This window comes from Lithobates pipiens, unplaced genomic scaffold, assembly GCF_037356315.1.
Source record: "Lithobates pipiens isolate NorthernLeopardFrog02 unplaced genomic scaffold, aLitPip1_a1.2 Scaffold_1, whole genome shotgun sequence".
In the NCBI taxonomy this organism is placed as follows: domain Eukaryota; kingdom Metazoa; phylum Chordata; class Amphibia; order Anura; family Ranidae; genus Lithobates; species Lithobates pipiens.
The window spans coordinates 57,103,321-57,109,716 of NW_027507685.1; the positions used below are offsets into that span (position 1 = coordinate 57,103,321).

Sequence of the window (6,396 nt, forward strand, 5' to 3'; positions counted from 1 at the left end):
ATTATTTGTAAACCTTTGGTATGTGGTATAGCATTATACAAACATTCCACGTCGATGGAAACCAACCATGACTGTGCCGGTAGGCTGATACCCTCGAGTATCTTTAGAAGATCGATGGTATCCTTTACATAAGAAAAAAGGGAAATGACGTGCGGTGTAAGGTGTTTATCTACAAGGCTACTTGCATTTTCTGTCAAACTATCACAGCTGGAAATGATGGGACGTCCCGGAGGATCAGTTAGAGATTTGTGCACCTTCGGGAGGGCATAGAAAGTAGCAACTTTTGGATCTTTAGAATTTAAAAAGTTCCATGTGCCTTTGTCTATAGTACCAGATTTGTATGCATTAAAGATTATCGAACGATATTGTGTGTCAAAATGAGAGATTAAAGACACAGAAATTGGTCGATACCAGTCAGAGTTTTGAAGAATCTTATTACACATATTGAGATATTGTGAAGTATTCATAATTACGATGTTTCCACCTTTATCCGCGGGTTTTATGACTATATTGGGATTAGTTTTGAGTTGTTTTAATGCCTTTAATTGATTATGCGTTAGATTATGTTTGTTGGTCAATGGAAAATGCGTTTGTTCGATTGCCTGGCAAACTTGTTGGGTAAATGCCCAAATATTTGGATTTGTATTTAGGAGTGGGAAGTTTGTTGACTTAGGTTTAAACATTTCTAAAGGGGGAAAAGAAACTGACTGTACCGATAAACCAGTGGAAGAGATGGTTATCTCATCATCAGGAGGTACTTGGCCTTCTTCCCATAGATCCATCAAATTGGAGAGGGCTTGTTGATCAGCACTATTTACCTCATTGGTGAGTTTCAATGTATTTATTTGTACAGTAGGTTGCTTGGGCTTATGAAAAAGGGTTCTAAATATCAGTTTTCGTGCAAATAAATGTATATCCTTTATCAGAGAGAATTTGTCCGAGCTTGAATCAGGGCAGAAGGTCAGTCCTAGTTTCAGAACATCGAGTTCATGACTCGTGAGCACATAAGACGATAAGTTGACTATAGATAATTCATTCCCTGAATTGAGTTCTGGGTAGGTAGGAGAAGATTGGGTTAGGTATTGGGTGGTTGAGGGGAATCTTTTCCCTAAAAAAATAGGGGCGATTCGGAGGTCCGCCGGTAGGGGAGCACCACTAGGTGAAATGATGATGTCATTAGTGTTGGTGATGGGTAGGGATGATGTCAAAGGGGCTGATTTTGTGAAGGAAGACGTGAGAGTGGTAGACATAGAAGTGTTACTGGAGGTGGAAATGGACAAGGATGTGTTAATGGGGGTGGGAGTGATGAGAGGTGGGGGTGGTGGTGGGTGATGGAACATCATTAAGGGACGAACAGGGACTTGGTTGGAAATAGGATGAGTTCGAGGTGGTAAAGGGGTACTGAGGTGTTGGTTGGGTGCTGCCATAGCGGCGCCCTCCAAATCGCTTTTTCTCCTCTTTGGGAGTCTGTCTCCCGATAAATCACGATAAATTGTGGAATGATTGGATGGAAAGGAGGTTGATGAAGCACTCGATCTAGTTTCATCATCATTATAATCCCTCCTGTTAGAGGGGCGTGATGCTCTAAAGAACTTATTTTTATTTTTACCATCTGTTGGCCATTTGTATGCCGAACCGTTCGAGTAGGAATTACTATCACGTGTAAGTTTATTTTGTTTTAAACGTATTATCTCTAAGGTATAATTTTCAATGTGTTTGGATAATTCAGATTCCTTGCGTTTAAATTTAGAAGTGGAGGTTATTTTAGCATATTCATCGTACCATTTTTTAATGGAATTATCTATCAGGTCGATATCATGCGAATATTGGATGGCTAATAAAGTCATCATTGCAATCGAACACGTTTGTAGGTTTTCTTCCCATTTTTGCTTGATGAGATTGTCAATTTTGTTTAGATTGGGGAAAATTTGTATTCTAAGGCCAAAGGGCACGATTTGTTGATCAATGTATTTGTGAAAAAACTTTCTGTGCCAAAAAATTCTAACCTTACGTTCCAAGAGGCGTTGCAAATATTGCAAAGCAAGGTCAAGATCCTTATCCGATGGTTCACTATTCTTTTGAAGGTCAGAAGCTTTGTTCATTAGGCCCTCCCAGGCCTCGCCGCTGAAAGCCGCCATGGACCCGGGAGAGAGAGAGAAGGAAATAAAGGGAAAAAGGAAAATTGGGGAAGGAAAAGGGGGAGAGGAAAAATACAATATTATTGATTAGTAAAGATAAATGCAAAAAATACAAAAGAACAAAAAGATTTTTTTTTTTATCATCATTACAGAAAGTTGCCGTGTCACAGGGAGGTGGGCCTAAGGACAAAAAGCGTATTAAAACGCATGAGTACAATAGAAATAAGTTGGTCCACACTATCCCAGAGACACATTCCTGTTAAAGGTACCTCATCCCCCAATAATTCTATAAATATTATATCCACAAATAGGAAAAAGGGAGGGGGGGGCCAGGGGATTTTTTAACGGTACATTAATTAAAGAGACAAAGATTTCTTAAAAAAGAATTCATAGCTTTAATGTTGGAAATATGTTAAAATTATTTTGGAGAAACCAAAATAGCAAAAATATAATAGCAAATACACATTTTATACAAAAAGTTACATGACACAAGATATAGGGGATCCTGAAATTGTTAGTTGCTGAGAATGATCATATATCCTCCCGACATGTTTCGCGTTTTTGCTTCTTCAGGGGAGTATGCAACTAACATGAACATAAACATAAAGAGAGGTTTAAGAATACAGAAAATACAATTATGCCATACAATTAGATACACATAAATTTCAGAACATTAGGTATGAAATTGGTCTCAATTTGCTCAGTCCAAATGCTTACCCTGATATAATCATTTCCTGCATCGCAACCCACAGGCCAACAGATGGTGAAATAGATGACAAGAATTAGGTGACAGGATCAAATGCTAAAAACAACCCAGCCTCATGCAGGGCATAGATGGAGGTAGACAAGCGCTACAAAGATCAAAAACAAAATCCAGAGATAAATACCAAGTATGACAAGTCCAGCACAGGTATTAAAAAATGTTAGTTTGTAACAAAGTGGGTAAGTAAATATCAATCCCTAAATTATAAAAGGGAATTGGGGCTGAGAAACATGCCTCCATAGTAGGATATGAGATGCTTATTATCAGAGGGATGGAACAATTGATTTTAATTAAGCCTAATTAGTATAAGGGTTGAAAGAAGTGGCTACTGGGGGTATACTACAAAAATACTGTTAAAGAGAGTAGAAGGAATAAGAATTATTTTTACCTGCAGTTAGAATCAGAGATGAAAGAGTTAATTCCATATGATGGTATTGGTGCAATGCAAATGCAACAAGTTACAAAAAAGGAATCAATTGATTCATTATGATGTTTTATAAGTTGCAGAGTGCAGCGATATGCTGCCACTGCCAGGCTGAACCTACAAGTAAATAAAAAGAAGGATGACTAAATATAGGTATAGAAAGATGAGAGGCGGTATTATAACAGTATAAAATTCAGCTAAAGAAATATATTTACCAAGAGGAAAAGTTAGCGTGGCGGTAGTATCTGTGCTGAACCTGCGCTACAGATGAAATGACAGCGCTGCCTATTTATATCCCCCATCCATCGAGCCGGCGTCTGACGTCACCGGCTCGATGCGGACAGCCATAGGTGGAAGCAGTGAGCATGTGCAGAGCCTTTCAAGTCGGCATCTGAACTACCAACCCCATAATGCCTCAGTGCTGACACGAGGTTAATTTGGACAAATGCTGATGGAGATGGGGCTAAGCTGACTCTCCGCCCTTGAAGGGGGCGGGAAGACACAAGTCAGCATAGAGGGCAGAAGAAACGACGATTATCATGGCTTTTAACCCTAGAGGGGATTACATGCTCCCTGCCACCTCAAGTCGGGCGCCGCCTGGGGATAATACCCAGCTGCGCCCTTGGGTGTCCATATGCCCTTGCATACTTGGAGCAAGGGAAGATAAAAAGCAGAGTATCAAGTCCAAATCAAAAAATATATGGCTTTGGATTGCGGTGCAGGGAAGGAGGGAGAAAGCAAAGCTCCTCAATGTGGGTGGGACTCATAGAGAGCAACAGAGATCCCAAGTGTGCAAACCATGAAACCCACCTTGGGCCAAGCAAAGCGAGACATTAGACGGTATATATTACCGGTACAGCGTTAATAATAATTGATAATGACATTAATTGATGTACAGAGATATTTTTTTGATATAACATAAATATAAAAAGAAAATAAAATAAAATAAAATAAAATATTTTGTTGAAAACAAAAAGACAAAAAGAAAAAGAAAAACCAATGACTTGGGGAGGGGGTAGGAGGAAAGGAAGGAAAAGGGAAAAAGATGAACAAAAAGGGGAAAAGGGGGATATCACCTCTCTCTCTTCATGCCAGGTTCCACGGGGGCTCACAGCTAAGGTAGGAGGGTTCATGAAACAAACAAACAGAGATTAGCTATAGAAAGGATCTGTAGCTTATATTTTCATTGAAACCAGGGTATTTAGTGGCTTTTAGAATAAAGATCCACTTAGCTTCAGTTTGTAAGAGAAGCTTGTCCACTGAGCCACCTCTTGAGTTTAGAGGTATATGGGCCAGGGCTGAGAAACGTATCCAGTTGGGGTCAAAGGCATGATAGGTGCCTATGTGCCTACTTATGGCTGTGGTGATTTTTTTATTAAGAATAGGTTTGATGTGGTCTTTTATGCGGATAGAAAATAGTCTTTTAGTTTTACCTACGTAAAATCCTCCACAACGGCATTGGGCCAAATATACAACGCCTGGAGTGGAGCATGTAACGTGAAATTTCGAGACAAAACGGTTGCCGTTTGGCAATCTGATCTTTTGAGAGTTATGTATATAGGGACACATGTCACATTGCCCGCAAGCATAGGTACCTGGATATTTGGATTTAGTATCACCTGAGGAGTCCTGAAAGTGACTTCTAACTAAGCTGTCCTTGAGTGATTGAGGTCTCATATAGGTGATTGATGGTGCATCATTTATGTACTGATTAACAATAGGATCGGCTTTTAAAAGAGGCCAAAACTTATTGATTATAGCACGGAACGAATGATGTTGGTTAGAGTATTTGGTAATGATACGTACTTTGTTATCGAAATTTTTTTGTTTATTGGAGAAGAGAAGGGAAGTCCTATCTTTATTTTTTACTCTATTATATGATTTTTTCAGAGATACATGACTGTATCCACGTGCTCTGAGTCTATTGTATAAGTCATTGGCTGCAATCTTAAAGTCAGAGTCAGTACTGCAATTGCGTTTGGCCCTTAGATACTGGCTGTAGGGGATGCTCTTTAGGAGAGGTTTTGGGTGAAAGCTTGTCGCATGCAAGACCGTATTGCCAGCAGTAGGCTTTCTGTATAAGGCAGAATAAACATGTCCAGTGGCATCAATTTTAATAGTTAAGTCCAAAAATTCAATGGAGTTTTGGCTGTAATTCAACGTAAACTTTAAATTGAATGGATTCACAGAAAGTAAATTGAAAAAGAGCAACAAATCTGATTCTGATCCTGACCAAAAAAATAAAATATCATCAATGTACCTGTACCAGGCTGTGATGTTACTTAGAAAAGGGACGAGGTCTTCACGCGCGAAGGTATCTTTTTCCCACCCCCCCAGGTACAGGTTGGCATACGATGGGGCACATTTAGTCCCCATCGCAACCCCCTGCACCTGGAGGTAGTGGGATTGGTTAAATTGGAATACGTTGTGCTTTAAAATAAAATCCAATAGCTTCATAACAAATTCATTATAAGCGAAGAAATTTGAGCCTCTTTCTTGCAAATAGGAGCGTATTATTTGTAAACCTTTGGTATGTGGTATAGCATTATACAAACATTCCACGTCGATGGAAACCAACCATGACTGTGCCGGTAGGCTGATACCCTCGAGTATCTTTAGAAGATCGATGGTATCCTTTACATAAGAAAAAAGGGAAATGACGTGCGGTGTAAGGTGTTTATCTACAAGGCTACTTGCATTTTCTGTCAAACTATCACAGCTGGAAATGATGGGACGTCCCGGAGGATCAGTTAGAGATTTGTGCACCTTCGGGAGGGCATAGAAAGTAGCAACTTTTGGATCTTTAGAATTTAAAAAGTTCCATGTGCCTTTGTCTATAGTACCAGATTTGTATGCATTAAAGATTATCGAACGATATTGTGTGTCAAAATGAGAGATTAAAGACACAGAAATTGGTCGATACCAGTCAGAGTTTTGAAGAATCTTATTACACATATTGAGATATTGTGAAGTATTCATAATTACGATGTTTCCACCTTTATCCGCGGGTTTTATGACTATATTGGGATTAGTTTTGAGTTGTTTTAATGCCTTTAATTGATTATGCGTTA

The 6,396-nt window shown here is 39.2% G+C and overlaps 1 long non-coding RNA gene across 2 annotated transcripts; it reads right to left on the bottom strand.

The window, feature by feature from the left end:
• Positions 1-2,509: 2,509 nt before the first annotated feature.
• LOC143988089 (uncharacterized) lies at positions 2,510-3,703 on the bottom strand. 2 transcript variants are annotated; one of them, XR_013276752.1, is made up of 4 exons: positions 3,541-3,703; positions 3,290-3,442; positions 2,856-2,989; positions 2,510-2,723 (listed from the first exon to the last, which is right to left on the bottom strand). It is a non-coding gene; the product is annotated as an uncharacterized LOC143988089 (long non-coding RNA). The 2 variants fall into 2 exon arrangements; XR_013276751.1 differs by having other exon boundaries at positions 3,290-3,703.
• Between the last annotated feature and the right edge of the window lie 2,693 nt (positions 3,704-6,396).